The 15252-nt window shown below is 38.0% G+C and overlaps 1 long non-coding RNA gene across 1 annotated transcript in view; it reads left to right on the top strand.

Annotated features, from left to right (window-relative positions):
• Window positions 1–15252, top strand: part of LOC118824866 — an 80958-nt gene that overhangs the window by 45466 nt on the left and 20240 nt on the right. Inside the window, exon 2 of the long non-coding RNA XR_005008631.1 lies at window positions 5798–5849. This is a non-coding gene — a long non-coding RNA (uncharacterized LOC118824866). The remainder of the gene's footprint in view (window positions 1–5797; window positions 5850–15252) is intronic.

Genomic DNA, 15252 nt, shown 5'->3' with positions numbered 1-15252 from the left:
ACAGCCATTAAATACAAGTTATTCCTTTTTTAGCAGAAAACTATATATATTTAACAGACGGTTACCCAGAAGCCTCAACATCTAAATATATATACATTTTTCAAAAGTATTTAGTGTGTCCACTCTTTACCTTTATTACAGCTTCCATTCTCACTTTCAGTTTCTCAAAGAAATCTGCAGGGATATTTTTCCACACCTTCAAAGTTCAGTCTTAGAAGTTGGTTGTATTTTCTGCTTTTCATTGTCCAACTAATCCCAAGCTTATTCAAAGACATTGAGGATCTGGACTCTGGGGTGGTCAGTCCATTATTCTGAGAACACCAGCAGCTTCTTTGTTTAATTTGAAAAAATTCCTTCTCTTTTCTTTTCTCAGTAAGACCCTCTTAACAGCTACACATCCTTTCAGACTCATAGCATTGAGCTGTCTCACAGTGGAAGGGTGGACAGAAACAGTGGATTTTTTTCAGATCTGAATCAAGATGGAGCTTTAAATGCTGTTTATCTGGTGGGGACAGTTTTGGTGATCTACCTTCTATTTCAGGTAGTCCTGTATTCTCTGTGTCTTTCAGTAGTTTTTAAACTCCAGTTTTGGAAACTCCTGTTTTTTCACTTATTTTCTTATGGATTATCCTACATTTAATCTCCTTGGAAACATCTTTGGAAAAGTGAATAATGGCCATTTTGACTGAAAAATAAATAAATCAGTTTTGCACAGTGCTGTTTGTTAGGTTTGTATAATTTAAGATGGACTAGGAACATTCAGAAACCATGGGTTTCTTAACCCAGAGTAGAAAAAACGGAGCTGTTTTAGCGACTCTGTGAAATATGTTGGTACTGCAGCATTCTGCTAAGGTAGTGATCCTGCAGTGAGTCACTCTTTACACATTCACAGGCAATGGTTAAGATTCAGCGCAGACTGCCACAGTCTGAGCATTTGCCTCACCTTCCATCTGCAACCAGACAGGAGACTAAGCCTGTATCTAAGATCGAGTGCTTCCTTTGTGTACTAGTCACTATAAATGTGTGTAGTATGATCTCCAGAATATAAAACAGTACATAATATACTGTTAATACCAGTGAGGAACCCTCAGGGCCTTCTAGGGCTTCAGAGACAGCCTAATCATTTCTGTGAAATAAAAAACAAAATACATTTCTGTCATTTTTTGTTCGTTTTTATTTAGTAGAATCATTGTGCTTCTTGTCTTACAACTCTGGAAGCATTGTAGGTCAAATTCTTGAAATGACCAACAGAAAATTATCCAGTTAAAAAATTAGGTAAAAACAGTCAAGCTTTCCCATTGGTTAGGCATTCAGACGCAAGTTTGAAAGCCTAACTTGTCAGATAAATCACCAGAATAATTAAGATGTGACAGTGGAGTCTACTAATCACATTCTGATTTCCAATGATGGTGAGAAAAAATAGTGATAGTGCTGGATATTATTAAGTGCGGACACTAACAGTAGTTTTTGACATTTTGACATTTATGGCCTAAACTGAAGGCCTCGCTGTAATAGTCACGGTTTGCCACTGGTTACTACCTGGATGATGTAATAGCACTGCCGAAAACTGAAGTGTGGAACATTTTGCACTCAGAGGCCACACTTAGGTCATGTTCTATCGGCAAGTGTGATTCAGTGTTGTATTGTATTTGTCATTTCCGTTTAGTGCCCAACATTATATGGGTACACAAAAGCCAATACATTTTTGGCCAAAATTAAGAGTTTGTAGAAACAGGTTTATCGTATATACATAATATTTACAATTAATAAGCATACTCCAATACCTCCCCCAAAAAGTCACGTGGTACATTTTGAGTCCACTACATTTTTTGTTTCATTACATCAGTCAAACCAAGGAATAACGTAAATCGTTTTTCACAGTATAGTCAGCCAGATAAAATTTTTATCATCCAGTTCCACTGACCCACCTCCAGGAATGCTCTCCAGCTCGACTCTGAGCTTTCTAATACATTTTTTCATTGTCATCATCATTGTTCATCAGCAGTGTTAGCAAGGCATATTTCAGTAATCCAGCCTTTGTGGCAGGCTATGAAAAAATGCTTAGAGCTTCAGAAAGTAGTAGACACTTGGTATCACGTATGGTTATGGTAACGTTGTCATTACAGTTGGTAAATCTGCTATTAATTCTGTGTCTAACCAGACAGCCTTTGGATTTCGCACGGGAGGGTGAAAAGCAGTTTTTATTAATGGTGAATATTTGTGAATGTGTGAAAATTGAACTATTCTGGTGGTTTGTTTAAAAAAAACCCAGAAGACAAACAGGTACTCAGGCTGCAGGTTCTGCATTTTTAGAGGTGAAACTGTGAAATGTGGCCAGGGACTTTAGGCAGTGTTGAGATATTATTTTAAGGCAACACATGCAAAAGGGACAGATCAGTCACTGGATTTCTACGCGACACGTTTTTCACATTAGTTAATTTGCAGCGTGCAGCTAATGATTTCCAAATGTTATAATGATTACTGGGAGTCTTATAGCCAGCTTTAGTTAACTAACTGCAACAGTCTCCATTTACTGCAAAGTGTTAAAGCTTCAATATACTTTCAGCAAAACAAAGCTTGCGAGAAGACAAAATCACCTTTACGAAATTACAAGCTCATGCACTTTCTGCAGTTCTGTTTTTGGCTGATTACGCCTCTTGTGCACCAACCAATCGCAGGCCTTGTTCGTGAAATTCCCCCTGGTTGTCATGAGTGTGACACGGCAAGCAAAGCCTCTACACAGTATGTGTGGTTAGATCGTTTTCTATGCAATAGTACATTGTTCATCAAAGCTAGGTGAACATCGTCTTCATTGTCTATACCGAGGCCTTTAGTGTTCAGTTTGTGGTGATACAATTATACAAACATCCAGGCTCTGGAAAGTACATACTGTATAGCCCCCGGTTCACTTGTTGACCGACTCAAAGCTTGACATGGACTCGTCCTTAAATGACTCAACATTGACTCGAGATTTATGGCTAGAGACATTTCAGTCTGAGAAAAAAACACATAATCAACACTGATTATATTATGACCACCTGCCTACATGTGGTACATAAATATAACCTTTTGTCTCTAACTGTATGTTACTTCGCATTTCAGTTTTGCTGTGGTCAAGTTGAGTCATGACTGCAGTGTATTTCTATACAGCTTACAGCGGCATCAAGTTTGATGCAGCTTCAAATAATGAGCCTTTCTGTATAGGAAACCGTTCAGTCTGATGGACAGAACGAAGCGCAACAGGCGGTAAATGTAGTGTTTAAAGGAAAGGGGAAACTTGAAACATTTGGCTAGCATGTGGATAACATTTGAATAGTGAGTATAGTTAGCGCAAAGCTAATTTAACTGAAGTTGTCAGCTATTCTAGCTGGAGTTATGGTAAGTTACAGATCACATTCCCTTAAAACTTACTAAAACCTTAGCTGGATTAACTATTGTGCTTGCTAGCTAGCATACATGCTGCATAATCTACAGACCAGCCAACCTTTTCAAGTTTAGATTTAAAAACCACAAGCAGCACTTCAGTTCTGTCGTTTTTCTTTAATGAAAAGCTAATTATCTGAAGTCGTGTTGAACCTGACAGGTTTCAGGGGGAGTTTATATTTGTATGTTATGTCTGCAGCTAATAATGAGACTAAACTAAAATTCTCTGCTATAGACTTGCATGGGTAGACCAGTATGTAGCGTAAGAATATAGTACATAGCGTCTGAATTGAGATGTAGTTACTGAGTGTGAATGAGTCTGTCTGGTGTAGCTCGGTCGGCCGTGGAACGCTCTCGTTTTCAACAATACGGAAAGGTGCTGGCACATTGCTGTTGAAACCGAGGCACTGGCGGTGAATATGAGATTGACTTTGGCCAGAACAGAGCATTCCTATTCTTCCTCACGTAAGCCAGCGCTACTCTCCATGTGTTGATGATGGGCAGCGTGCCAGAGGTTGCCATGACTCCCAACACCACCCCTTTTCTCGTCCCCGCTTTCTCCCCCTGGAAGGTGCCGAATTTTTCGGGGTAGGCAGGGCTCAGGGTTTTGATTTAGACAAAAGATGTCTTCACACTGTCAGCTGAATGCTTCATTGGAATGCTTTGCTTTTTTTGGTCTCGGAACGGAGAAACCATGTGACCTTATGGCTAAGGTTTTGTTTTGGTGCCAGGACAGAAAGAGCGCAAGAGAGAGAGGGGGGGGATAAACTTGGAAAGCAGTGCCAATTCTTTTGCTTTTTCTTTTTTTTCTCACTTCCCTGTCTTTCGATTGCTGAGAAAATGGCGGATGGCGCAGAGCAGACTTTTACCTGAATTCGCCAAGATTTTTGGATCCAGTCTGGTTTTGGCACGACACCCGTCTTTTTTTTTGTCATTTCTACTCAGTCTCACGCCTTTTCTTCGGATGGGACGCAAGCGCGTTAGAGGAGATTTTTCTTGTATTTTTATTCACACAAAATGAGCACGTTAAACTTAATCGGGTTTGCTAAGCTGGTACCCACTTTGGTACTGTTTATTAAAAAAAAATGTCCTTAAAAAAAAACTGGCTCCATTCGCCTGGAAGTCATGTGAATATGTGCTGGTGGGAGCGAGTGAATGGGAGCTGTTTTGTGGCACAGCCGTTTGGCAGGCTTGCTGCCCTGGCAGCTTCTTTGCTCTTTTAAAAATCACTGTGGTCTCATCTAAGCTTACCCCGTCCTTTCGCCACAGACACCAGGCAGCAGAGCATGGTAAGCACTGGCAAGTGCCTCTTAGAGCAGCCTGCTATTGCTGAACTTTGTGGTACATTTTTCCGTGAAAAATGCAGTGAAATCGTTCAATCTTGTACGTATTTAATATCTGTTTGCATGCCGCAGTGCTTCATGTAAATGAATGTAAATTCAGTTTCACAGTGCAAGGCTGTTGTTAGATTCTTGTTTGTCAGTAGACACAAAAATATAAATACTTCTGAACAAAGAGCAGAATATTTTTCAGACATCTGCAAATTCAAATTAATGTCACATAATGCATTAGTGTTAATTATTCTGTAATAGCTATGTCATTCCTATGAAATAGGCTGAAAAAGTGCAGCAGTAGGGTGTGTCTTGTGTTTGTTGTAAACACAGTTTAGGAGATAAATATACACAATTTATGTATATATTTATCTCCTATTCTTTATGTGTGTGTACATTTTATATGTGTGTGTATATATATATATATATATATATATATATATATATATATATATATATATATATATAAAATGTATAAAAAATTATATTTAGGCAATAAACTAATTGCATAATCTAGTAATATTTGAGGGAAATATTACGTATTGTTGAATTTCAGACCGCTCTTTCTTTAATTTAATTTTTAGCAGATGTGGCCATTTAGTACAAGTGACTTATTTTTCAGCATCAGGAAAAAGCAAATCACATTTATTTAACAGACAGTTACACAGAAGCAACAATTAAATATGATATTTTGTTATTAATTTATTTCAGTATTTTAGTGTGTCTACTCTTTCCCTTTATTATAGCTTATTACAGCGTTCACTTTCAGTTTTTCAAAGTTCAGTCTTAGAATTTGGTTGCATTTTCTGCTTCTCACGATCCAAGTGCAGAATATTTATCACTTTTCACTCAAGTTTGGGAATTTATTACCTTTTCCAGCCATCTGCAAATGCAAATGAGTAATTTTGTTAGAATTGTAAGTGTTATAACTATGTAATTACTATGGAATAGGCTGCAAAGGTGCCACCTTAGTGTGTGTTATGTGTTTGTTGTGAACATAGTTTAACTAGGTAACTAATATCTATATTTTTTTATGTTTTCAGTGGGTGGAGCAGCATCTGTTAATGCAATCCAGGAGTGCTGACATCAAGCCAGGTAAGCTTTCCTTGCTAATCTCTCATACTGGGTCAGTTTCATCTCACATCGAGTCTCTGTGTTCCTCCAGAAAAACTCAGCAAAACAATTTATAAAGTGATTCAGGCACTAAACATGTTTGTGAATGTTCACGTTCCTGTTTGTCTTCAAACTGCTGATGAGTGGCTTTCAGTGTGAGATGCCTTCCAACTCGAAATCAAGACGATGTGTGCATAAGATGGAAACCCAGAGTAAAGTCAATGTACTATGCACTTTTTTTGTTTACAGGATAGCAAAGTGCACAACTGAGGCCATATAAGTAAACATATTGCACTGTAAAAACTGACATGTAAAATCTCAGTGATTAACTGGCAGCAGTTTTGTTGGTATAGAGCTGTTTATTTACAGTACTGGCAGAGCCATTCACAATTACACCACTGTAGTCCAAATATACAGGTTATTTCTTTATTTACACAAGTTAACAGTACTGTTTTTACAGGAAGATATTGTTTATGTATAGCACTGTTGCAGTTCCCATTTTCACAATAATACTATAATGTTTGAAGGAAATATTACTTATTGTTGAATTTCAGCTTTTTATACAGTACTGTGTGAAGGTCAGAGAGCCTTTATTGTGTTTAATTTCCAGTCAAAACAGCCATTAAGTACAAGAAATTCATTTTTCATCAGAAAACATATTTAGCATGAAATAATTAAGCAGCATCTAAACTGTAGTCTGTATATATATATATTTTTTAATACTTTGTCGTTAGTACAGCTTCCATTATTTTTGTGAGACTTGCTTTCAGTTTTTCAAAGAAATCTATTTTTCCACACAATGGTTACATTTTCTGCTTACTCACAGTCCATAAAACCTTACTCTACATCTCAGACGTCCAGTTTTGTTTTAGTGCAAATAAACTCTTTTTTCTCAGTAAGAGCTTTCTGACAGCTACACACCCTTTAAGACTCACAGTGCTGAGTTGTCTTCTCACAGTGGAAGGATGGACTGTGGATGTTTTCAGATCTGAATCAAGAGTGGAGCTTGATTTTCTCCTCCCTCTCAAAGATGAAAGCTTTAAATGCTGTTTATCTGATGGGGACAGTTTTGGTGTCTACCAGGTCTTCCAGGTGGTTGTTAGGAGTCCCATTTTCTCTGCATCTTTTTTTAATCATTTTTTGAAACCCAGTTTTAGGAATTCCTGTTTTTTCACTTATTTTCCTTTGATTTTCCTCTTCCTTGTGCAAGTGGATTACCTTACGTCTAATCTTCTCAGGAGTATCTCCTTGTAGGCATTTTAGGCACACATGAGAAAGAAATGTACGAGGCGGCTAAGGTGAGTTTGGGCAGTTGCTTGTGTGAATGTTAAGTATCTTTGAGGGGGATCATAATGTCAGTGAGATATTTGGGAGCAGCTTTTGTTGGCAGCTGTAACTGGTTGGTTTTAAGATTCAAAGGGTGGTTAAAGTGCACAAAAGTAAAGAGTGAACAAATTAAATACTGATAGATTTAATATTACACTTGGTGTTGGAGGCATCTGTGTAATTTTCTGTTAAATATGTTTTCTGCTTTCTTTCTGACACTGATAAATGAGCATGTACTTTATAGCTGTTTTGACTAGAATTTAAATAAACAGAAGGATCTGTGATTTTACACAGTACTTTAGCTATTCAAACACTGTTAATCACCCAGCATTAAACTGTTTAGCAAGCACACATCATACATAAAACAGCAGTTATGTGCATTCATGCCAGTCTTTAAGATAACAAAACTGACAGTAACCAAATATCTGATTGTTTACAGCACTACAGTTTGACCAGTTAACTAAAACAAGAAATATTTATATGGTTGGAAAGACAGAACATATAGAATGCATTCAGACTTGTATGTAGGTTAAGAAAAACTCACCTGAAGGGAACTGTAGATGAGGAAAAAGGCTTGTTAACAGCAACTAACAAAAGCAGAGGGGATACTGAAGCTCTGCCACAAGTGCTACAGGATTTAGAGACTGCTGCTCAGAATGGAGCATATTTATGATCACTTTTTCAATATGCTGTAAAATGTGTCATTAAGCCTCTTTGACTTGAAGCTTGACCTGTATCTCCTAGAACCTAGAGTGCACCATTTTTTTACAGTAATCTCCTATAAATCCACAGCTATTTTTGTAGTTTTATATGCGAGTTCATTGTAGTTTAGTTTATCCTGCAAATGCTGTATTATTAAGTCCCACACTGACCTTGTACTTTTCTTAAAGTGCGATTTTCTACATTCTGAATGAAACACACTGCATAAGTAATCGGACCTCATTTGCTATTGTTGAGTTTCTGCATGTTCATAAACAGCATAACTTAACAGTGTAATGTGGTATGATGAGCTGAGGTTTGTTATTTTTATTATTATTGTTTTTAATTTACTTTTTGAACATTAACCACTTGTCATAAACCCGTAGATCCGATCTTGTGGCGAATATGGCAACCCAAGCTCGCTTCTGTGGGTCTCTGTCACTGTGGTACAATCAGCATTTTTATTTTTTTTTTAAAACCAGTGCCTGTTTTTCTATCAGTGCTTTGTTTTTTGCAGTAGTGTTGCTGTCGTTTTATTTTTTCAAGGCTGTCGTGAGCCCAGCTTTGTGAAACAGTACACTACATCTCTTCCTAATTGAAAAATCTCTTCTAAATCTTTGGGAAACGTCTTCGCTTGACGTTCGTCAGCGTTTCCAGGTTGACGCCCAGGCGTTTATCCCCAGAAGACAAGAAGAAAGCCTGCAAGGACGTGTGCATCCAGGTTGAGGTAGTAGGTTGTATGGTTTAGAATTACACCATGGGAGTTAACTGTACAACCTTCTAGCTTTCCTTGGAGTACACTAAAGTCATCCAGCAAGACCTCGTTCCACTAAACAAAATAAACACTCAAAAGTCCTGTTGAACTTAATCTCCCATCACTTGAAGACTTAATCCGCTAATTCCAAGACAAAAAACTCTGCAATTTAATCTTCTCATCTCCTTTGATATTTTTTTTTTTAATGATGTTGCAGTTACCACAAAGCGCCACAAATGACCATGCTGAATGTACACATAGGAATATACAGTATTGTGCTAAAATCAGAGACCACCCATCATTTGTCTCTTCAGGAGATATATATCTGAGAGGATTAGATATTAAAACAGCCCACTTGCATAAGGAATGGGAAAGTCCAATGAAAAATAAGTGAAAACAACAAAAAAAAGTGACAAAAAGTGTGAAAACTGGACTCGTTACAACAACGCCAGATCTGGTGACCACCAAAAGTGTCACCGTCAGATAAAACAGTACTTAAAGCTTGCATTCTTGAGAGATCAAGCTCCACTCTTGCTTCAGATCTGAAAAAATCCAACAAAGAAGCTGCTTGTGTTCTCAAAACAATGGACTGACCACCCCAGAGACCAGACCTCAGCATAGCTGAATGTGTTTGGGATTACTTGGATTGTGAGAAGCAAATAATTCAACCAACTTCTAAGACTAACCTTTGAAAAACTGAAAGCGAGTGCTGTGATAAGCTGGAAAAATATCCTGCAGATTTCTTTATTTTATAATGAGTTGTATGAAAATGTTCTGATAAATATGCATTTTCCTGATGGTGAAAGATGAATAACTTAGTTGTTTTGACTGGAAATTAAATAAGTGAAGGGTAGACAGTGCTGTATAGGGATAGAAAACGTGGTAGCACACAATTTTTTAGGTAATATGTTGAATAAAATGGGGTTAAATAGTTACCCCTAGTTTATTGCAGGCCAATAAGACCTTGCCTTTTTTCCAAAATCAGACATTCAGTCTGTAGCAGCCTATTACATTTGAATACATAAAGATCAGAATTGTTATGTTTCTCTGCTTTTTTACGATATTTTCATTTCCTGTAACTGCTGTTATGGTTTATGAGTATCAATGTCATGTCTCACTTTTAACTCTTGTGTGTGATGAGCCTCATGATGCGTTTTAATTTGTAGAAAGCTTTGTCTGTCCCTGAGGTTGGTTCAGACCAGATGTTTCCCTTTTTCACTTCACTTTTCCTCACACCTTTATTCCTCGCACTTTTTAGTTCTAAGTGTTTCCAAAGCACACATGACATATTGTTAAGATAATTGGTGAAAAGTCCTTGCAAAACCATTACAAAAGAATATGATGCTGTAACTTATTAACCTCTGGGTCAAATAGAACAGCTGCACTCTTAAAAATGAAGGTTCCTAAATGATTCTTGGACACACAGTCTCTACACTCTTAATAATACAGGTGCCAAAAGAACACCTAAACTATAGAAGACCATTTTCGAGTGTGAAAAACGTCTTTTTTAAAGTTTAAAGAACACCTCCCCAATTCAGGGTTATGTGAAGAACCCTTAAATTATCGTAGCACCTTTAAAATATGTGACCTTCAAAGGCTCTTCATGCTCTCCAGTTTCTTTTCAAACATGATTCATTAGGGACCAATATTGGTTCTTCTATGGCAAGGCTCAAAGAACCCATTGTGGCACCTTGTTTTCAAAAAAAGTTTGAATTAGTTTAGAACCTTTACATTCTGTGAAGGTTCTTCAGATGTTAAAAAAGGTTCTTTACATCCAAGCAAACGTGTTTATTTAAAGAATCATCCATTGATGGGTTCTTTAGGGAAGCAAAAGTGGTTCCTCTATAGCATCACTCCAAAGGACAATTCGCAACCTTGTTCTTAGAGTGTGAAGAAATGCTAAACATAATGTAAAACATGCAAAACATGCTGTATACTTCATGTGTAAACTCAACCAAGTAGTTGAGTTGACTACAGTGGAAATGGTCTGAAGAATCCAGTGGCCTCAGTTGAATTGTTCTTGCTCAGCTTAGTTACACAACTAAAGAGCGTAATAGGACAAATGTTTTTAATGATGGACATTGTTTCGAAAATATCTGGATATAAGTGTATGAGGAGTAAATTTAACATAGAATTTTTATCTTTGTTTTGGCCTCCTGTCCACACGAAAATGGTGTTTTCGGTCACTAAAAACAGTTATTTTTAAAAACACTCTCCTGGGTGGACACCTTTAAAAGCATTTTTCAGTGATTCCATGTGGACAGGCAAAACTCAGCTTTTTGAGAATGCTGACATGACGCCATTAACTTGTCTGTGCCTGCTGCTGTTTTCATTTATTGAGTTTGCAGAATTCAGCTGACATATGGGATTTTGTGTACTCAGCCATGTTGGGGGTGATTTGTGTTGATAATGTTTTATAACTGAATTTAGATTCACTTGTTCATTAAACTATAGTGCTGAGTTGTTAAGATCTGCTGCGCTCAGTTGTTTTAAGCAGAGTTTAACTTTGATTGCAAATATGAAAAATACCTAAATGATTTGGTGATCTGTAACTTGTTCATGAACCAAAGTCAGATTTTTAAAAAATCCTAACTCTGTGATTCACATGGAGTTAAAAACTAGGAAAGCTCAACTTATCCATATCAGCGTATCAAAACAGTGTCAGTGTTTGCACTAGCAGTGTAAACAACCACACAGCTGCAACATTTCTCTTGCTTTTTTTTAAGCTTTTGTTTTCTGGCAGAAATCAGACTTTGAATCTGTATTAATATTGCAAGGTCTGACAGCCTGCAAGCCAAAGCCTACTTTCTTGGACAATTTCTGTTCAATACAAATTTTACATGGTATGCATGCTTACATTGTTGTTCTTGAGTTGTGTGACCAAGAGTTTTGAGCTGTAACCACCTTCCATTCGGATGACATGCTCATGCAAGCTTCTTTGAGTTGTTTTTGCATTCTTGTGTGGACGGTAAGATTCTTGAAAATGCTGTTAGTATGGACAAAGATTTTTTTTTCAAGTTTTTAAACATATCCAGATACATGTGGACGAGGCCTGAAACTGGAAAAGTGTGCAAAATGCTTTCCAGACATCCAGCTGTTAACAGATTACTGTTACCAGTGTTCAAGGCATTGATAATAAAAACCCATAAATGTCAATGTAATAAGACTTTAAATAACCCTGTCTCAGAAAAGCCCTGTACTTAGTGCTTGCTTTGCATATATATTGTCAAAATCTGCCTCTATTTGGGTAGAAAAAGTTTGACTGCTTCTTCAGAGTTTAACACTGACATGACGTGACAGTGGAATTCACATTACGGTTGCCGTTAACGCGGCCTGTTAATTAACTTTTCCCATTCTCTAGAGGGAGCCCACACTCTCAATTAGTGGTATTTTGCCGTGTTGTATATTTTTAGATGGAGTTTTAATCCGCTGTGGGGACAGGGTACAGTACACAGCACATACTGGCTGTAACCCGATAGGGCACCTTCATCATAAACACGCAGGCTGAACCGAATGAACCGTGGTAGTAAAAAACCCACCGACTCCCTTCGAGTCTGCTGCGGTTCGCCTTCCGCACGTCGTCCGTGCATCGAGCCTGAATGCCTCGTGCTCTGCTATCGATGACAAGTCTTGCCATTCAGAAGGAAGCTATACGTTTCCTTTGAGTTCCTCACCCTCGGAGGTTGAAGCAGGTTTCAAGAGCTATCAGGTTTTCCATTCAATTTTATGTTGGGTGCTAAAGGTCAGCAGTGTTCTGTGGCAAGTTCGTGTTAGCATAAGGAACCCATTTTACATCTGCTTCATTGTTGCCTTTTGCCTGTCAGCCTATCCCTGGCTCTCGGTGCCTCCTGTGTTTGTGTAGCCTCAGTCAAGGCTCACTCCCTCGTACCAGGCCTTGACATCAGCCTGCTTCTTGCTCAGCGCTGCGAATCAGCTACGTTTAGAATGATTTACAGATGGGTCCAGGACATAAACATAACGTATGAAACGTAATATTCAAACTGTACCATATGGGAAAAGTCTCAGTGTTCATGGTCTCCGCAGTCTATTGCCTTTTTGATATACAGCTCCGCGCTCCTCGCAGTGAAAGATGGCGTAGCGCTGTAATATGCGGTCGAGCATGCAGATTGACTGGTCCCAAACCTGCATTGCCTCTGCTGCTGAAATCATTCAACACAGACCCAGTTTCTGCACAAGAGGGGAATGCTGGGTTTCTTTGGCCGGACGCCACTGCTTGTTAAGCGCATTTGAATACCCGAAGAGGATAAATGTGAAGAAAGGCCTCAAATCTGGTGTCATTCCATTGACACAACTGAGAGGATATACAGCTTTTCTGAGTCAGCAAAGTTGATTTAGGATTGAGTTGAGCATTATTAGTTGAGAGTCGTTAGAAATATTGTGTTTTGCCATGAAAACTGAAGACCCAGAAATACTTTTATGCCCCATACATGAAATGGAAGGAAATATTGGTAATTTTTTTGTCAAGTTATACAAACTTTAAACTTATACAAGTGTATTTTTTATGTCACGTTTTAGCTTGAAAACTTGTAACCCAGAAATATGTTTATGCTCCACTCATGAATACAACAGGACATTATAATGGTGCATTTTTAAGTTGCGCTTGTTTTTTCTCTCTTCTGTTATTTTTTGGCATAAAACCGTTATGCTCAGAATTATAATACATACAGTACTGAGCAAATTCAGACCACTCTTTCATTTATTTAATTTCCAGTCAAGACAAGACAAGTGAATAATTTTCAGTGTCAGGAAAAAAAGCTGAAAACATAGATTTAACAGAGAAAAGCATCAACAACTAGACATAATATCAAATCTTTCAGTATTCAGTGTCTTAGAAGTTGGTTGCATTTTCTGCTTCTCACAATCCCAGTAATTCCAAACATGTTCTCTGGGGTGGCCAGTCTTCTTTGATTTGCAAATGCTCTTCTTTTCCCAGTAACAGCTTCACACACTTTCAGATCCATAGCGTTGGGTTGTCTTCTCACAGTGGAAGGATGGACAGAGACACCTGTGATTTTTTTCAGATCTGAAGCAAAAGTGGAGCTTGATTTTCTCATGTCTCGAGTCAAAGTTTATTTACATAGCGCTTTTTACAACAGGCATATCTCTCAGAATGAAAGCTTTTAAGCACTGTTTATCTGGTGGTGGCAGTTTTGTTGGTTTTCTAGGTCAGAAGTCCCATTTTCTCCATGTCTTTTAATAATCGTTTAACTCTAGTTTTAGAAACTCTGCTTTTTTCAGCTGTTGTCCTTTGACTTTTCCTTTCATTATGCAAGTGGATTTTTATATCTAATCTCCTCACAAATATCTCCTGAAAAATGGATTTACACTTAATGGCTTTTACTGGAAATTAAATAAATGAAGTATGGTCTCTGGTCCTTTTGTACAGCAGTATAAATACCCCAGGCATGAAACATACGAAAATATTGGTGACTTTTGCAGAAAAAACTGATAAAAATACACTTGTGCCTCAGTGGATCTGCCCTCCACTTGAGAATACAGAGCATTTTTCCCCCTCCTTTCTAATTTGTGTCCTGTTCAGTGACGTGTTTGCCAGGCTTGTCCCGGAACTGTCTCAGTAAAGCCTTGAGAGATTTAAGTTCACAGTTTTTGTTCCCATTTCATGGTGTGCATGTGTGTATGTAGGGCTTTAGTGTGAAGTATGCAGAAGGCCATTGCTCCAGACATAGCCTGCTACGTCTGCTTGGCTTGTTGTTAGCGTGCCTTTTCTGCCCGTGTGGTCTCGGAGGCCCAGTCCACGTGCTGTATTTCAGCTGAGTCTGAAAGAGCCTCTCAGCACACGGGCCTCCCAGCTACATGGCCAATAGGGTGAAAAGGGACTTAACACCTATCAATTAAGCACAAACAAATGGCCTGTGATATTAATGGGGATTCAATAGTGTTGCATGAAAGCTTCAGTCATTGATTCTTAGTTGCCACTGATTTGCTTTCCTCACACCACCAGCAGCTACTTAGTATTGTTTGTCCAAAGTGTCACCCTTCAGTAAATAAATGTTCCTAATATTTCCTGCTTTGGACATAAGAATGCTAGGAAAGACCTTTATTGGTATAGAACCTTCACATTAGCTTTAAAAAGGGTTCTTCACTCTCATACTTCTCGTTTACCACAGAACGACTTACTGGACGACTCTTTAGGGAACCAAAAGTGGTTCTTCTATGGCAGTGCTCCAAAGAACCCTTTGTGGCAAAGAGTGCCGGCTTAATTCTGATTCCTTCTTCTTTGGACTCAGACCAGCTGTTATATCCAGGGCAAAATATATGTTTCCGATTTTGTTGCTACATATTGTAATTATATGCCTGCAAATAGGGATATAAATGATAAACAGATTAAGAATTAACTGACTAATAAACAGCTGTCGACCAAAACCTATTGTTTATAAATACGTTAATTTAATTTTATTCAATTTCAGCAAATAGGAGCAACAGTTTCAACGTTGTATGTTCCAATTGTTTCTTCAGCTCTTACGTTTTTGGCAGAGGTTGGTAGTAACTAGTTATATTTCATAAAGTACACACACTTCAGTAAAACATAGATGGATTTGCACTCAGTATTTCCAAATACTGAAT

This window comes from Colossoma macropomum, unplaced genomic scaffold (genome assembly GCF_904425465.1).
Source record: "Colossoma macropomum unplaced genomic scaffold, Colossoma_macropomum, whole genome shotgun sequence".
NCBI lineage: Eukaryota > Metazoa > Chordata > Actinopteri > Characiformes > Serrasalmidae > Colossoma > Colossoma macropomum.
The sequence above is the reverse complement of the archived record's forward strand: the minus strand, read 5'-3'. Positions and strand labels throughout refer to the sequence as shown.